This window comes from Carettochelys insculpta, chromosome 19, assembly GCF_033958435.1.
Source record: "Carettochelys insculpta isolate YL-2023 chromosome 19, ASM3395843v1, whole genome shotgun sequence".
NCBI lineage: Eukaryota > Metazoa > Chordata > Testudines > Carettochelyidae > Carettochelys > Carettochelys insculpta.
In genome coordinates, this window is record NC_134155.1 from 14368184 (window position 1) to 14385123 (window position 16940).

Consider the following 16940-nt stretch of genomic DNA (forward strand, 5'->3'; position numbering starts at 1 on the left):
AGGTGCCTTTTGACCCATTTGGACCTTTGCACAGCCAACATCCCCGCCGTAGTTGCAATGCACTGTGTTCTCCCTAGCATTTGCAAATCAAAGGGGGAAAATATCATACCAGCCTGGGTGGCAGAGGCAGATGCCTGGACACAAAGGCATTCAGCAATGTACATGCAGAAGGAAGGGAAATCAAGGAGGCTTTATGAATGAGCAGACAGCCACATGAATCTGGTTCATAAATCCACCTCACCCCACCTGCAACCCACTTGTAGCAGTTTAAAAAAATATGCTCAGCAGCAGTAAACCTATGCCCCAAGCCAGCCACAACCCACTTGTAGCAGTTTGAAAAATATACTCACCAGAAGAGCCCTCTCCAGCATTACCCTTGAGCATCAGGTGTCAATGAGGGGACTGGCTGCAGGGTGATGAAGAGCTCTGGGCTGGCAGGATCAGTTTCCTCAGGCATCTGCTGACTGGTAGTGTTCTCCTCTTCATCGGCCTTTGACTCCTTACCTTCTTGGCTCTCACCAGAGATCTGAGGACAGTCTCCTAAGGAATTTATGCTATCCTTGGGGAACATGGCTGGGTGCCTCACAAGAATGGCGTCAGGCTGCTCGTAATAGTGGCATGTTTTGGGAGTTGTCCCAGATAGTCCGTTGACTTCTCTCGCCTTCCGATAATTCTGCTTGAGCTCCTTGACTTTGACACAGCATTGCTGAGTGTCCCTGGTGTATGCTTTCTCCATCAGGCCCTGGAAAATTTTCCCATAAATGTCTACATTTCTTTTGCTGGTTTGCAGTTTGTTCAGTACAGATTCATCACCCTATGAAGAAATGAGATCCTACATCTCCTGAGGGCTCCATGCTGGGGCTCTTTTGCAACCCTGAGAACTCAGATCTGAACTAGAACCCTGAGAATTCATGCTGGCTAGATGTGATGGCTCCTGAGATGTGCTATTCGCACTGGTGAGAAAGAAAATGAATTAAAATTTCTGGGCTTTCTGTTACCTACTTCCTGCACACCTGGGCCGTGTCTACACTAGCCAAAAACTTCGAAATGGCCATGCAAATGGCCATTTCGAAGTTTACTAATGAAGCGCTGAAATACATATTCAGCGCCTTATTAGCATACGGGTGGCCATGGCACTTCGAAATTGATGCGGCTTGCTGCCGCGTGGCTCATCCAGACGAGCTCATTTTCTAAAGGACCCTGGCTACTCCGAAGTCCCCTTATTCCTATGAGCAGACAGGAAGAATGGGACTTCGAAGTAGCCAGGGTCCTTTTGAAAAGGATCCCCGTCTGGATGAGCCATACAGCGGCGAGCCGCATCAATTTCGAAGTGCCACGGCCGCCCGCATGCTAATAAGGTGCTGAATATATATTTGAGCGCTTCATTAGTAAACTTCGAAATGGCCATGCAAATGGCCATTTCGAAGTTTTTGGCTAGTGTAGACGTAGCCCTGGAGAGCAGCAGAGATGAAAGCGGCCAGAACAGACACCTGTGAGGTATTGTGGGATGCCTGTGGGATACCTTTGGAGGCCAATAAAATCAATTTAAAGTAATGCTGCTTCCATACTAGCATTAATTTGACCTTTTAAAATTGAGCTTGGCATTACACTGCTTCAGGGGGCTTGGGCAAGAAAGTCGACCTTCACACCCCTTAAAATCAACCTAATGGTATTTTTAGTGAAGACAGTCACATTGTAAAACTGAGCCAAGTGCCTTAAAATTGACTTTATGTGCTAGTGTAGACATAGCCTCAGTGTTTCAAGGCAAAGGGTGGGTTATACTTTTTGATGTGGGGGCACTCCAAGAATTTGGTAAGTGGTCAAGGGCTGTATGCTTCTATGATACTAGTGGAGGACGTACAGGTTTGAGATGGAGGTTGAGTGCAGAGAGGGTGATTGGGGTGCAGGAGGGGGTGTGGGGTCTGGGAGGAAGTTTGGGTGAAGGAGGCAGGTGTGATGTGGAATAGGGGACTGGGCTCTGGGAGAGAAGATAGGGACTGGGAGAGGTATGGGTACAGAGGGTTTGGCCTATGGCCTGGGGCAGGGAGTTGGAGTGTGGGCAGGGAAGGGGTGCCAGATGCAGGCTGTGGCCAAGAGTGTTTACCTTCAGGGGGTCCCAGACAGCAGCCCAGAGGGACCCTCAGGCAGGCTCCCTGGCTACTGAGGTCCTGCATGCTGCTCAAACTGGCTGGCTGTGGGGGTCTTCTGTATCTCTGCACCACACCACACCACACCACACCTCCTGTGGGGTTCTGCATGCTGCCTGCATTGTATTTAAGTATTTGCCTATTTATCATAAACTGTATATACTGCAAAGGTCTGACTTTATGCCGTTTGCTTTTGACTACACCATCTTCACTTGCATTGCAGCTCATTACTTTCAATAATTAAAAATAGAAGGAACCCTCCATTACTCTGATATCCAACAATAACTTTGCAAAAAGGGTCAAGCTGAAATGATGGAGAAACCAGTTCTCCAGAAGGCAGGTTAGTTACTGTAGCAAAAAGACCACCTGATTCTAGTTGTATGAAGGCATCTGTCTTGTCCTATCCCTGTCAGATTATCTCAGACGCTAGGAATGGAAAGATATGAAATTATGAGCTAAGTGACAAAATCACATAGCCGCTAAACTGGCAGGTGACCAATTTTTGCAATGCACCCCAGAGTTGCACCTCTTAAAGAGCTGTTTCACAGCTAAAGGTGACTGCTTAAATAAAGTAATAAAAATAAAAATAGCATAGTCGGAGAGCCCTTAGTGTACCAGGGGGTGTGATAGAAAGCCCTTAGCTTAGATATAGATTGTACCTTAGATATCTGATCAACAGATTAAGGGCTTAATTCTGCAAAAGACTGACTACCGAGGAAGTCAATGAGGCTACTCACATCCTTCCAAATCACAGATCTTCTCATTTCAGAGAGGTTAAGGAGCTGCTGTTCTTGGCAGAGTACTGCAAAAAGGCCTTTCTTCATTTAACTAGTGCATTCAGTTGTAACTTGCAATGAGTGCAGCTCTGAAAATAATCTTTATTTAGAGGAGGTTTTCTTAACTGCCTATTGAACACTTTGAGCTTCCTTGGTTTCTAATCCTTCTGCTTTGCACCAACCTCAAAATTAACCTCTTAAATATGTGAGCCAAAACCACAAGAAACAGATCTGTAGAAAGAGAGTATAGAATTATAACCCATAGATCCATTCTGAAGGATCTTTAGCTATCAGTCCTGAAGAATTCTTTATGAATCAGTTCTTACTGGAGAGACAAAATCTGTAGAAGGCTTTATTACCATTAGAAACATATAATAGCTCAAGGCAGGGCTATATAGTACATAGAGGTACCTGGCTAGGACTCAGGACATCCGAGTACTATTTGGATTTCTGCTACTGGCCTGCTGGGTAAGCTTGGACAAGCTTCTTCCCTTTCTGTGCCTTGGTTTCCCAATCTGTAAAAAAAAAAAAAAAAAAAAAAAAAAAAATCCTGATATTTGTGTAGCTCGATGAGGTGGATGAAATGCACTAAGAGCTACATGTTGCTGTTACTATTATTATTAATAAAATATGGTAATAGGGAAAATATCTTTTAAAAGGTGGAAGCACTTTTATGACACTGACTTTCAGATGTTTTTTAAGGCCTCCCAGGGCTGGTCTGAACTGAAACAATAAATTGAATGAGCTGTGTTGTTCAAGCATGTGAAACATACCCACTGAGCATGATAGTTATACTGCCCTAACTGCTAGTGTAGGCAGTGCTAGGTCAGGAAAAAATTCTTCCATCAGCCTAGTTCCCACCACTCAGGGAGGTGGATTAACTACAGTTGTGGGAGACTTCCTCCTAGCACTGTAGTGAGTTTACTGAAATATGACCATCATCTGTGTCACTGGATGTGTCACTGGATGTAGACACAGCCTAGAGTTTGAGCTAGGGCAGGGGTCAGCAACTCCCGGCACAAGTGCCAAGAGTGGCACTCAAGTCAATTTTCAGCTGGCATGCGAGGCGGGAGCTCAGCCCTGCCCCTCCTCCCCCATGCAGCCAGAAGCTTGCTCAAAGCCAGGCTGCCTGTGGATTAACAAAAGACCAGCTAATGCAACCAACTGCCACCTAAACAGTAAAGCTCTGCATCTTCATTTTTTTATTAATGAAGCTGTTGTAAGTAGGACTATTAGCATCATCAGCACTTGGACCATACATAGAGGTCAAAAGGTCAAATTTTGACACTCCGCCTTGTGGAGATTGCTGACTCCGGAGATAGATGGATGAGTGGCGCTTATGGCTTCTTCTGAGCAGAAGGTGGTGACAGCATCTAATACCAATGTAGCCCATCCCTCTGCCATTACCTGTAATGGATATCACCATCAGGACTTTTATCAAAAAGCCCCAATCCCACTGTAGGAGGCACTATGCAAACACAACACTGCAGATAAAGAGCAGAGTATTTACAATCTAATTGGATAGGACAAATATAGGTAGAGTCCTGCATAGATACAAATGTCTACCCGCAGATGCAGATATCTGTACATAGGCATTGGGATCCGCAGTTCTTCAGGGCTCTGCTCCAAAGAGCCACTGCAGCCAATGCAGAGGAGTGTGCCTGGCAGCCAGCCACCTGCACTAGCGGTGCAGCTGTACCACCTCAGTCCCACCCCCACAGCAATGGTATCTCCTGTCTGAGGTCAACCGCCCCACTGTCAGCAAGCCTGAGGCTGGTACAGCTCTGTGGCTGTGGGCAGATGTTTCTATCCACTCAGGGCTGTAAACATAGGGTGGAAAAGAAACTGAAACATGGGAAGTGATGTGCCCAAAGTTGCACAGCATCTCAGTTGCAGGCCCTTTCATGTTTTTACATTGAGATGACCTAATATTAAACAACCTCTTCCCACTCACACGCACAATTGCCACTTGTTTCCAGCTGACCTCGATTTAAACATTAGTAATGGGAAGGAATTTTTTTGTTTTTGTTCCAAGGCACAAAAGAGTGATAACAAATCACCAACAGTTTTTACAGACATATATCCAGCAAACAATGAATTGGGCAAAACAGCAGCTGATTCAGAGACATTGTCCTGCCATTTGGGTTTCCTGAAATTGTCCGCCTTGACCAAGATAGAGGATGTAAGAATTAACTGTTCAAAATGACTTTGTGAATATGGCTGGTTACAATGCTCCAGTTCCACATTCAACAATCCACAAGGAAACCTGCTTGAGAAATTCACATTAGCAAATTACAGACTTTGTCTGAGGAACTTAAATCAAGTTGAAAGGAGTCTTTAATCCAAATACTGCATGGTTATCACTGCTCTGTGCATGAAAGCTGGTCATTCTCATTTTTGCTGCTCTCTGGGTGGTCTCCAAGTCTATCCACAGCTTTTTCTAAGTTGGTATAGAACAAAGAGGATAATACCCATGCCAGTATAGCCAGCTCATTGTGAGAACAGCTGAAGAGAGCCTATGAAATTGTTATGATGAACATCCACTACATGGAAAATTTATTGCAAGAAGAGAGCTCCAAACTATGGATTTGTGCCAGGAGACAGTCAATATAAGAAACCTATCTGGACCTGGCCAGATGAGGAACATGTTAGAAGGGTGCATTTTATATTCTAGAAGAGGAAAGGGTCTTGTACATCAGAGGAAACCCAAAGGAGAAATGGGTACACATTAAATATTGTATTGGAATTGTATCTAATTCATGTGATTGCTTTTCTGTTCAAAGGCAAACTGAAATACCACCCTGAAGCTATTACAGAGACAACACTAGGCTGAGGAGTCAGGAGAAGACTGTAGCTGGACACAGGTACAACAATTAGATTATCCTGCAAATCAATCACAAATGCCTCTACAGATGAATTATATTTGTTTTATGATCACACCCAGGGGCCCTGACCAATATCAGAGTCCCACTGTGCTATGTGAGGCTCAGATGTAAGAGCTGATCCCTGCCCAAAAGAGACAAGACCGAGTGGGAGACAGGAAATATTGTATCCCTGTCTACAGATGGGAAATGGAAGCACAGAGCGAGTAAGATGAGCTGGTCAAAATCACATAGGATATCTGGGGCAAAGCTACAAGACAAACTTGATTTCTTGGGTCCCAGTGCAATACCCTAACCACAAACCCATCCTTTCTCTTCAGAGAGGTAGGGACTTCCTGCTACTTCTCCATAGTGAAAGGGACAACAGTGCTAGGGAGACTGAAGCAGACTTACAGAAGACTGAGCTAGATGTACCTGATGTTATAGAAACAATGGTCCAGACAAAAAGGGCATTCATGGGCAGACACCATCCTTTGTCTGGATTTAAAGTAACTGCCCACAGGTGGACTCCAACCTGGGACCTCTAGAGCTTAGTCTCTGAGTGTCTACAGTCTGAGCCTCTACAGTGGAGCTAAAAGCCAGCTGTGTCTCCTCTAAGGCTGTAGAGGAGACTCATTTTTTCTCCGTGTAAGTGGTCTAGATGCCACAATATGAGACAGGTAGGTGTGTGGGCTACAGAAACACAACCTGCAAGGGGACTGAGAGAAGCCCCCATTTATGTCCATTAAAAAAGCTGTGCAATCAGCCTCCGTGATTCCAGTGCCACAGGCTATACAGTAGACCCTTGATTTATGTGAGGGTTCCATTCCCATGCATCCTCATCTAAGTCGAATTTTGCATAAGTAATGGGTGGCTTTCTTCCCCTGGCAGAACGCACATTCTGCAGCTGGGGAAGCAGCAGGAGCACCTGGAGCTCCTTTTGAAAGGTAAGTCCTGGGTTTGGTGGGGGGGACAATTGGGGATGGTTAAGCCTGGTGTTGAGCTGCAGCCATAGGAGGGGGGCAGAGGGGTTAAGCTAAGGGTGGGCTAGGGCTGTGGAACCGGAGCCTTACGTGGAGGGTTTGAACCAGGGCCAGGAATGCCCACGGCTGCCGCTTCCTCAGGGCTCTGGGTGGGGAGCAGCTGCAGCTGCCAGTCCCCCAGGGCTTGGTGCAGACAGGAGGAGCTGCCTCCCTGGTGGGAGGTGAGCAGGAGCCCTGTGTGGATGGTGAGCAGGGCTACAGGGGGCAGAGCTGGGACTGGGAGTCGGGAGAAGGATTTTGAGTTGTGCTTAACTCACATTAATGCAAGTTAGGTGCAGCTTGAAATTGTGCATTTCGAGGGTTTCCTTTATCTAGATTACAGGGATTTGTTGACAGAAGCTTTTATCAGAAGATATCTTCCAACAAGACTTCTGTCAACACATTGTGGCCAAACTGCCAATGTGTGTACAGATGTACTGATGAAGTGGGTCTTACTATGAAAGCTCATAACCTAATAGATGAAAGGGTTAGTCTTTAGGGTGCTACAGGACTGCTTGTTTTTTTGTTTTTTTTTTTTGTTTTTTTTTTGTGATGCAAGAATAAGTGCACTGTGCTCCGTGGAGGCACACTGGTGTAACATGGTGTAAAAGAGAGGAATATCAGCACCCTATTAGTGGATTATAGCTGATCCAAGCCTATGCACAACTTGGCAGGACCCAAGCTCTGGAAGACATTGTCAGAGATTGTTTTGTCTTGTTGGAGGTGTTTCTTAATTAAAATCTATCACAACTGCACTATACACACACACTGGCTCTAGGCGCTTCACCACTTTCTAGAAGCAGGGGAAGTATCTAAGGAGCTAAAGAGAGAGAGTATATGAGCTGAGTGACTCTTTAGCTCCAGGCTTCTTTGGTAACTGGCAAGATACTTTTTACTTGTAATTAGTGATGCTGATCAGTCAATGCTCCAAAAGCCCTATTGCTAAGGCCTGGGGCTTGTTTGACTTTGACACCAAGAGGAATTCAAATGTTAAAAGTCGGTGCATTAGATCAATATTAATCAAACTGCAGGCCAACAATTGAGCAGTAAAATGCTGCCATGTATTGAGATGTTTTCCCTGACCAACAGTTGTCATCTTTGTGAATTTATCTTTCTGAACCTCTTATCCATTTTCCCTGTGACAGCTGCAACTCTCCTCCATCTGGCAGCAGGCTTAGACTTTGACATGATTGTCTGGCTTTGACCCCATTCACCACAAACTCAGAACAACACCTCTTCTTTGTTCACAAAGCATTTTGGCAGGCCACATGCTGCATGGCAAGGCTCCTAGCTGAGTGATAAACACATGTTCTGGAGCAAACTGAACATTGGCCAATAACCCCTCAGAGAGGAAAATCTAAAATATGTTCCCACGTGACGGCATCCAACTTCTTAATAGAAATATCAGAAAAAGGCAAGAGTGATGTTCCTTGGGTGTTAAGTGGCAACAGAGCTCAGTGCTGCTGGTTAGTCTGTTCTCAGGCAACTTCTCTTCTGTTGAAATATATGTAACATGCTATGAAGTACATGTGGGCTGGCCTGAAGCCTACAGTGTTATGGGTGTGATCACCCAATAGGGGTATTTGCATGTGTGTGTGTGTGTGTGAGAGAGAGCGGGAACTACTGAGCAAGCTTTTTAAAAATGCATTACTAACATAGGAACGTAAATCCCAATGAAAAATGGATTTAGGCACTTAGAGGCTAAGTCCCTGTAATTTAAACATATAGGAGTCTAAATCTCTTGTGGAAATAGCTCTTAGGTTCCTAAATCATGCTGTACTTTGGAAAATGAACCTGAAATATATTTATTCTGGATTATGACCCTATTTAAACACATAAAAAGTGATTTTTAAAGACATGGCTCCTCCACAGTTTCTTCTGAAGTGACTGGAATTTGTGGGTGCATGGCACCTCTAAAGATCAGAACATTTATTTCGCTGCCTAACTTTAGATACTGATGTTTGAAAATGTTAACCTTTTCTTTTAACTCCCAAGGTTTGTGAAGCAAATTGAAACAAAATGAATGAGCATAAATAAATAAATGGTGGAGGGGTCTTAAGAAGCAGGGAGATGATGAGAAATTGGGGCAAAGAGGTTAAAAGGCACCTTTCCATTAGGAGTGTTTCTCCCTGTGCCAGTTCTGCTTTATTATTGGCCTTTCTCCTTTATGAGGATTTTCACTGAGAAAACTGCATCCTGACTCTTCCATGTGCCTGTATTTTGCAATAGTGATTTACCCATTTGTTCTTTTTTTTTTTTAACATGTTAAAGATTTTTGTGGTCAATTGTCACCTGGGTTCTGAAATCACAAGGGTGGCCTCTAGGGCTGGTTGGAACGAGCCATTTAGAAATTACACCATGCTTGGTTACTCTGCCTTTAACCTGCCCCCAGACCTGTTCACATGCTAAATCTGATGAGTTCCTGTCTCTTGAGTTCTCACTTGAAACTTGGACCAGAGAATTCCTGAGTATATGATTATAGTGCAAGCTATTTCTGGATTGGAAATTATGTCTCCTGGCTGCAGTTCCTTACCATCAAACTTCTCTGCATCTGCAGAATATGCAACATTTAACTTGGGAGCGTAGAATGGCTTGCTGATTGAATCAGATAAGTTAAACAGCATGAGCCCAGACTTCCAAGGAAAACACAGGTGTAACCTGAAGACAGTTGAATAGTAACAGAGAGAAAGCTGTGCTAGTCTATATACTATCAAAACAAAAGGCAGTCAAATAGCACTTTAAAGACCAACCAAATAATTTATTAGGTGAGCTTTTGTGGGACAGACCCACTTCTTCAGAACATAGCCATACCAGAACAGACTCAATATTTAAGGCACAGAGAACCAAAAACTGTAATCAAGGTGGATAAATCAGAAAAAAATTATCAAGATGAGCAAATCAGGGAGTAGAGGGGCAGAAGACGGGGGCAAGTCAAGAATTAAATTAAGCCAAGTATGCAAATGAGCCCCTATAGTGACCCACAAAATTTCCATCCCGGTTCAAACCACATGTTAACGTGTCAAATTTGAATATGAAAGAGAGTTCAGCAGCCTCTCTTTGATGGGTGTTGTGAAAATTTCTCTTCAGTAACATGCAAACTCTTAAGTCGTTAACAGAACGGCCCACTCCATTAAAATGCCGACTAACAGGTTTGTGGATCAGGAGTGTTTTTATGTCTGTTTTGTGCTCATTAACTCTTTGTCTAAGAGAGTTTGAAGTCTGTCCAATATACAAAGCATCTGGGCATTGTTGGCACATGATGACATATATGATGTTGGTTGAGGAACATGAGAATGTGCCCGTGATTCTGTGAATAACCTGGTTAGGTCCAGTGATCGTATCTCCAGAGAAGATATGTGGACAAAGCTGGCAGAGGGCTTTGTTGTAAGTAAAAGTTCCAGGACTGGTGTTCCTGTGGTATAGCCTGTAGATGTTGGTGAGAATCCTCATAAGGTTGGGAGGTTGTCTGTAGGAGAGAACAGGCCTGTCACCTAGGACCTTCTGGAGTGTGGCATCCTGATTAAGCATAGGCTGTAGGTCTTTAATAATTCACTGCAGTGGTTTGAGTTGGGGGCTGTAGGTGATGACCAGTGGTGTTCTGGTCCTGGCTTTTTTGGGCCGATCTTGGAGTAGCTGGTCTCTGGGTATTCGTCTGGCCTTGTCCATTTGTTTCTTTATTTCTCCTGGTGGGTAATTCAGGTTTATGAATATTTGGTAAAGATCTTGTAGTTTTTGGTCTCTGTCAGTAGGATCAGAGCAAATGCGATTGTACCTAAGGGCTTGAGTGTAAACAATGGATCTAGTTATGTGTGCAGGATGGAAGCTAGAAGCCTGTCGGTAAGTATAGCGATCAGTGGGTTTCTGGTAATAATCCTGTGCAGCAAAACATGATTGAGTGTCCTGCAGAAGCCCTGTCTCAACAGTAGACTTGTCCACTCCAAACTGATTGGCAACCAAGCAGTTCCAATTACAGGTAGCCAGCTTCCACAGAGCAATGGCAACATGCTTTCCCATGGTGGTAGTGTATATTAGGGCTGCTGCACTGTATGTTGTCCACATCACTTGTTGTGTGGCACCCCAGTTCTGTGATTGCTCTGACTGGAAAGCTTTGAAGGCAGGTCCATGACTGCTGCCTGCAAACACTGGTGAGCTGGGCTAGCTCTGGCAGTTTTAAATGGTGTGCAAAGGAAATGGAAACTGCAGGGGAAATCCAGGAAGAGCAGGGGCTGATGGGACAATTTCCTCTTTCCCAGGAATCCTTGTGCTTCCTGTTGACTTTCCAAAATGCCTAACAAGGGAAAGGAGACACCAGGCATGCTGGGATACATGCCCAAGAAATGGGTCTCTTTAAATGTGGATACCCCATTTTGAAGTGCTATGACTGTGTGAATGCAATTTTAAGACCTTACTTATTTTGATGTTCTAACATCGAATAATTAATGATAAAAAACCCCTGCAGTGAAGCCCCAGCTGGTATACCTACATACTTTAAAAGAGTTGCAGTGTTTCACCCTATGGATGCCTGAGTTTCAGTGATGCTTGAAGTCATATTGTGTGTATTCTGGTTTTTGTAATGTGGGTTAGGATGAAAGACCCAATAGACTAGACCATGCCATCTTCACTAATACTGAGTAATACCCTTTGTCAAGAATAGTGCCATTATTATTTCCCATATGCGGTGTTAGTCATAAAAATGTAAGAATGGCCATACTGGCTCAGACCAAAGGTCCATCTAACCTGGTGTCCCATCTTCCAGTAGTGGCTAGTGGCTAATGCCAGGCGTTTCAGAAGAAATGAATAGACAGGGCAATTTATTGAGTTGCCCGCTCCCACTCTGGAAGTTTTAGCATCCCTAAACACCTTGGCTAATAGTCATTGATGAACTTATCCCTCTGAACTTGTCTAATTCATTTTTGAATCCACCTTAAACAATGAGTTCCACAGGTCAGCTCCATTGTGTGAAGAAATATTATCTTATTTTTTGTCTTAAAACTGATTCCTATGATTCATATGACAATCTCTAGCTCTTCTGTTACGAGAAGGGGTAAAGAACATTTCCTTATTCATACTCTCCAAACCATATATGATTTTATAGACCTCTTCATATCCCCCCTTGGTCACCTCTTTCCTAAACTGAACAACACCTGTTTTTGTTTTTGTTTTATATATATATATATATATATATATATATATATATATCTCCTTGTATGGAAGTTGTTCCTTTCTTCCTAATCATTATTGTTTCTATTTTTGTATTTTTTATAATTCTGTTATATTTTTGAGATGGGGGTGAGCCAAACTGAACAGAAATCATTCCTCTGTAGAAATCTGTGGTACACTCACATCTAAAATACATAGTCATGATATTGCCTATCATACTACTTATTCCATTCCTAAGAGTTCCTAGCATTCTGTTAGCACTTTTGATTGCTCTTTCACTTTAAGCAGATGTTTTCAGAGAACTATTCCCTGTAACTCAAAGATCTTTCTTGATTGCCAACAGCTAAGTTAGATGCCATGATTTTGTTTGTATAGTTGGGATTGTTTTCCAATGTACGTTACTTTGCATTTATCAGTGTTGAATTTCATCTGCCATTTTTGCTGCTTAGTGTAATCTAGTTTATTGAGCTCCTTTTGTAACTCTTCACAGTTATCTTTGGACTAAAGTATCTTGAGTATTTTTCTCATCTGCAAACTTTGCCACCACACTGCTTATAACTTTTCTTAGATCATTTATGCATATGTTGAACAGCATTGATACCAGTGCAGAACCTTGAGGAAGCTCACTATTTACCTCACTTCGCTGTGAAAACTGATAATTTGTTCCTACACTTTGTTTCCTATTTTAGCTAGTTATTTATCCATGAGAAAGGACCATCCCTTTTAACTCATGACTGTGTCTATCCTATGAGATAAAATCAAATTTAGAGAAGTTAGCTCAACATTAAAATATCACTGTCTTCATTCTAAATGTCATTAGCTCAATTTAGTCTACCCTAATATCGATAACAAAATGGCGATATTAACAGACAGGTATAGCATCAATCTCAAGTTTAAAATGTCGAATAAAGGCTACTGTGGAAGTGCCATATCTTTCATTTGAATGAATTAGCCTGCACAAGTGTCCCGTTTGTATCCCACAAAGCTACCACTGCAGCTGGCTCCCAGCTCCCCGCTACTAGTGGGACCCAGGAAATTGACCAGGGCTGCTGCGCTGTCAGTTTCCTAGGTCCCACAAGCTGCAGGGACCCAGGAAACTGACAGCGCTGCTGTACTTGGCTCCCAGCTCCTTGCTACTAGCAGGAGCTGGGAAACTGACCAGGGCTGCTGTGCTGTCAGTTTCCCGTGTTCCCCAAACTGTGGGGAGCTGGGAAACTGACAGTGCTGCTGTACCGGGCTCCCAGCTCAGAATGCAGGATGGAGGGAACTGTGGGATAGGTTCCCACAATGCACTGCTGCAACAGTCGAAGTTTGGTGATTCCAGTGTGGAAGCAATATGTCAAATTTGTCAGGAGCCTGTGGGAGGTGAGGATATTCAAAATCGAATTTTAAAAAACTGGCATTATAAAATTGATTTTTAATATATTCAAATTTATCTTATAGTGTAGATGTAGCCTTTGTTCGAGAGCCTTTGTGAGAGACCATGTCAAAGGCTTTCAGAAGAAGTCCAAGTACACTATATTTATTGGATCATGCTTGTCCACATATCTATTGAAACCCTCAAAGAATTTTAAGAGTTTAGTGAGGCAAGTTTTCCGTTGACAAAACCCATGTTCTCCAATATACTGTGTTCATCTAAGTGTCTGATAATTCTGTTATTTATTTCCATTTCAACCAATTTCCCTTATACTGAAGTTGGGCTTACCAGTCTGTAACCTCCAGGCTAGCCTCTGGGGCCTTTTTGAAAAAAGTAGCTTTATATTAGCTATCCTCTAGTGATCTGGTATGGAGGCTGATTTAAGCGATAGGTTACTTTCCACAGTTAGGAGCTTTGCAGTTTCATCACTGAGTGCCTTCAGAACTCTTGGGAAAATACCATCTGGACCTGGTGACTTATTAGCATTTAATTTATCAGTTTGTTCCAAAACCTCCTCTATCGACATCTCAATCTGGGACATTTCCTCAGCTATGTCATCCAAAAAGAATAGCTAAGCTGTGGGAATCTCCCTTACATCCTCTGCAATGAATACCAATGCAAAGAATTAATGTAGTTTCTCTGTAACAGCCTTGTGTTCCTTAGTTGCTCCATTAGCATCTTGATCATCCAATGGCTCCACTGATTGTTTGTCAGGCTTCCTGCTTCTGATGTAGTTTTCTTTTTTTCTGTTACTTTTTTGTGTCTTTTGCTTTTGCTCTTCAAATTACTTTCTTGGCCTACCTAATTGTACTTTACTCTTGACTTGCCAGTGTTTATGCACACTGCTGTTTTTGTCAGTCAGATTTAACGTCCAATTTTTAAAGGTCTTTTTTCTTTTGGTCTCATCTTTTCTTTTACTCTGTTTAGCTAGGATCGTGTTTTTTCGTCCTTTAACTATTTTTTTTAAATGTGGGGTATACATTTAATTAAAGTCTCTATTACAGTGTTCCATGCAGCTTACAGGCATTTCAATTGTTGTGACTCTCTTTCTTTTAAATTCGTGTTTAACTAGCTTCCCCGTTTTTGTGTAATTTCCCTCTTTGGAGTTACATGTTACTGTGGTGGGTATCTTTGAAAGTTCTTCCTACCCCAGTAAAGATGTTTTATTTAATTACATTGTGATTGCTGTTACCAGGTGGTTCAGCTGTATTCACCTTTTGGACTAGATCCTGTGTGCCACTTAGGACTAAATCAAGAATGCATCTCCCTTTGTGGGTTCCAAGAAACCGTCATTAATTGTGACATACCCAATCAGTATGGGAATAGTTGAAAACCCCCATTATTACTGAATTTTTGAGTTTTTTTTTTTTTTAGCATCTCTGATATCCTGACCATTTCAGTTGCCATCACCATCATGGTCAGGCAGTTCATAGGTTATTTGCTACTGCTATACCTTTCTTATTCAACCATGACATTTCTGTCCACAGACAGAGTCTGTGGTACAGTTACAGTCATTGAAGTTTTTTGTTTTTGTTTTTAAACTAAATTTGACTTTGTACTTTCCTTCACATGTAGGGCCACTCCCCCACTAGCACAATCTACTCCATTATTCCTGTATATTTTGTACACTGATACTACTTTGGTTGCATTGATCGTCATTGTTCCACCAAGTTTCTGTGACACCTATTATATCAATATCCTCACTGTAGCACCAGACACATAAATTCACCTATCTTGGTGTCTAGACTTCCAGCATTTGTATATATGCACTCATAAAATGTGTCTGTATTTCGTTGTCTGCCTTCATGTAGCATAATTTTTGTTTGACTGTTTCTCTTATGTGCCTAATTGTACTTTATTAAACTTCTAGCCTCTTCTATTTAGGTTGTACAAAGAATCCCCTTTAATAAACTCTCCCCTAAAGCACGTCTCTGTGCGCCTTACCTGTCAGCTTTTCCTCAGCCCTTAGTTTAAAAACTCCTTTTTGACCTTTTTAATTTCAGATGCTGGCAATCTGGTTCTGTTTTGATTTAAATGGAGCACATCCTTCCTGGATAAACTTCTCTTTCTCAACAGGTTCCATGGTTCCTAATATACCTAAAACCTTCCTCCGAACACTATTGTCTCATCTGACCATCTATTTATCATGACCTTGATTCTGATTTTTCAAGACAATGTTTAATTACATGCTTAACTGTGAGCACATTGGGTTGGGTTTTGAGAGTTCAGAACTGGTCTTGGTAAGATTTTACTATACATATGATAGGCACAAATTTAAGTCAACGCTGAGTGCTTTTGAAAATCCCATCAATTAAAATCAATGGGTCTTAAGCACATGCTTAAAGCTAAGTACCTGCTTAAGCTCTTTTCCTAAGAATGGATTTTTTGAATTGGGCCCCCTGCCATTTAATGGAATGTTGTAAACAACTCATCCAACTGTTCATACAAATGAACAATTAATTGATCATTATGAACATGGCTTTTAAGTAAGATCTGTTCTGGGATGTTGGAGCTAACCTGACCTTTCCTTCTGATAAGCCTGTAAATATGTTTTGCTTGCTTGTAATCAGATTTTGTGGCTTACTTTTGGGAGACTATAATTTGTATATTTCATTTTTTTTAGCATTTCCATTATAGTCTTACCCAGCTCTCAGGGAACATTCATTTTCTGACATTTCCATCTTTGAAGTAATCAAAAACAATTTCACATTTATAAATAAACATGTCCTAATGTATCTAACATTTGACTGGATCTGTCTGCTGACTGGCTTTTTAAAGTTTACACTAGGTGTCTTATGCCATCAAGTAACTAAATCATGAATAAATTTAACAGATATTATTTTAATTATCCATTTTATAGCTGTATAAAATATTAGACTTTCACAAAGCCACTGTACAACATTACAAAAGGGCAGCAAAATATTCACTTACCTGCAAAAGTAGATTGTTTTCACTGGATGCATCTGGGAGTGAGGAATAACACTGATCTTCAAGATTGGTGAAATTTATTATAGCACATATAGGCTGGGTCTACACTTGTCCCCAACTTTGAAGGGGGCATGTTAATCAGGGCGACGGGAGATTACTAATGAAGTGTTACAGTGAATACGCAGCACTTCATTAGGCTAATTCTCCCCCGTGGCTTTGTGTAAAGGGACTTTGAAGTAGTGCAGGCACTTCGAAGTGCCTGCAGCTACATGTGTACCAGTACTTCGAAGTTTGTTTTGAAGTTGCAGCAAGGAAGAATTAGCCTAATGAAGTGCTGTGTATTCATTGCAGCACTTCATTAGTAATCTCCCTTCACCCTGATTAACACGCCCCCTTCAAAGTTGGGGACAAGTGTAAACAAGCCCATAGCGGCAAACAGATTTCTCCAGTGTGCAACATTTTATTATAATTTTAGATCCTTGAAAGGCTGACAGTTTCTTATTTAGACATTATTTGCCACACCTGCTTTTTTTATCCAAAGCTGCCCTAAGAATTGTTAGTATGTGAAATAGCAATGATAATACATATGCATTTATAAAGTATAATTTTTCTAAAGATTTCAAAGCCTG

General features: G+C 42.1%; 1 long non-coding RNA gene across 1 annotated transcript; it reads right to left on the bottom strand.

Moving 5' to 3' along the window:
• Positions 1–553: 553 nt before the first annotated feature.
• On the bottom strand, positions 554–16419 carry LOC142022962 (uncharacterized). The gene is made up of 3 exons (XR_012648087.1): positions 16315–16419; positions 3335–3438; positions 554–742 (listed from the first exon to the last, which is right to left on the bottom strand). It is a non-coding gene; the product is annotated as an uncharacterized LOC142022962 (long non-coding RNA).
• Between the last annotated feature and the right edge of the window lie 521 nt (positions 16420–16940).